This window comes from Octopus bimaculoides, chromosome 16 (genome assembly GCF_001194135.2).
Source record: "Octopus bimaculoides isolate UCB-OBI-ISO-001 chromosome 16, ASM119413v2, whole genome shotgun sequence".
NCBI classification, from domain to species: Eukaryota; Metazoa; Mollusca; class Cephalopoda; order Octopoda; family Octopodidae; genus Octopus; species Octopus bimaculoides.
Window position 1 is genome coordinate 35,408,092 of NC_068996.1, and position 2,180 is coordinate 35,410,271.

A 2,180-nucleotide genomic window follows, 5' to 3' on the forward strand; every position below is an offset into this window, starting at 1 on the left:
ATATATATATATATATATATATATATATATATATATATATATATATACATACATACATACATACATACATACAGACATACATATCAAAAAGTTCCCGGACTGGTTCTGTAGCGCACCAACAGATGGCAGAACACGGTGGCGTATGCAGGGAGAATTACCAGTGACCTTCATGAGGCAGTGTGCCGAGTGGCATCGCAGTGTTTGCTTCGCAAGTTGTGAAATTTGTGTTTTTGTGATCTCGTGTATGTAGTAGTTTGAGATTTTTGTCATAGACAGGAACAAAGAGCTAACGTGAATTTATGCGTCAAACTTGGGAAGTCTACAACAGAGACATTGAGCATGCTTTAGCAAGATTATGGCGACGAGGCTGTAGTATCCTCCTTCTCCAATGTCGTGGTACCGCCACGATATTGTGATGGGTGGTTTAGATACACTGTACCAGTGTTGTAACAATAAACAAAATAACGACGCAGCCGTAATAACAACGTGACGATCCAACAATCTCTTCACGAACCAACAATCAATATTCCAAACAAACTAACCAACCGACACCTTCCGACTTCACTGCGAACTGAACTCGACCTAACACACAAATTTCACTCCAACCGCTACTATTTATAATCGCTGTGGCCAGTCTATTTCTCGCAAGTGGGCGTCGTGACTCTCATCACAACAGAAGCAATGGGTCGTACGCAATGTTTCAAGTGGCATGGGCGCTTTAAAAGCAGAAGATCGTCCTTGGAAAACGTTGAGTGATCTGGAAGACCTGCCACGAGTGTCACCCCTGGAAATAAATTCATCAACTTGTACATGAGGATCGTCGGAGGATAATCAACGACTTTGCTGGTGTTGTTGGTCTGTCGTATGTGTCTGTGCAGGCAATCCTAACGTCTGAATTGAACATGCGGCGTATCTGCCGAGTTTGTCTCCCTGCTGACCACTAAGTAGAAAGAACATCGCGTCGAAGTCTGTCGAGATCTTCGTCAGCGTGCCGCTGATGACTCATCCTTCATGTCGAGTATCATCACTGGTGACGAGATTTGGGTGTACGGGTACGATCCTGAGACGAAGCAGCAGTCGTCACAATGGAAGAGCTTTTCATCTCTACGACCAGAGAAGGTACGACAAAGCCGCAGCTGAATCAAGATCATGCTCATCGGTTTTTCGACATCCGCGGTATTGTGCTTCGAGAGTTCGTCCCCCAGGGTCAGACAGAGGGAAGTCGTTTGGCGAAAGCGATCGGATCTGCGGAGCGCGAAGAATTGGATTCTTCACGACGACAATGCACCTTGTCACCGAGCTCTCCCAACTCGTGAGTTTCTCGCCAAAAACAATATGGTATCGCTTCCGCACCTGCACTATACCAGTGAACTTCCATCTCTTCCCCAAGATGAAAATACAGCTCAAAGGTCACCGTTTTAACACCGTTGTCGAGAACCAGAGCGAATCGCACAAGGTCTTCCACTCGCTTAGGGAAAACGACTTCCAGGCCGGATTCAAAAAGTGGCAGGAACGCAGGGACTATTTTAAAGGTGACTATTTCGATGGAGATGATTTTAAAACTTAGGTAAATAAGTTATTTTTTATTAAACATAATATTACAGGAACTTTTTGATGCCACCTCGTATATATATATATATATATATATACAGAGAGAGAGAGAGAGAGAGAGAGAGAGAGAGAGAGAGAGAGAGAGAGAGAGAGAGAGAGAGAGAGAGAGAGGGAGAGAGAGAGAGAGAGAGAATGAGAGAGCCATACATACATACATATACTCACATATACGTGTGCGTGTGTGTGTGCATACTATACGTACATGCATAGTGGTGCAGCTAGAGTGTGTAGCACCCGAAGTAAACACTGAGCTTGTTCCAGCCCCTACCGGGCACCCCCAGCATTGTGCTTATCCAGCACATCCAAAAGTGCCGTTCCTTAACTGCATCAATCGGGGTGGGCTGCCACCCCTTGCCTCCCAGCCTCTGGCTACGCTACTGTACATACATACATACACACACATACATACATACATACATACATACATACATACATACATACATACACACACATACATACATACATACATACATACATACATACATACATACACACACATACATACATACTTACATACATACACACACACACACTCACACAAACATATACATACATATACATATATTCTA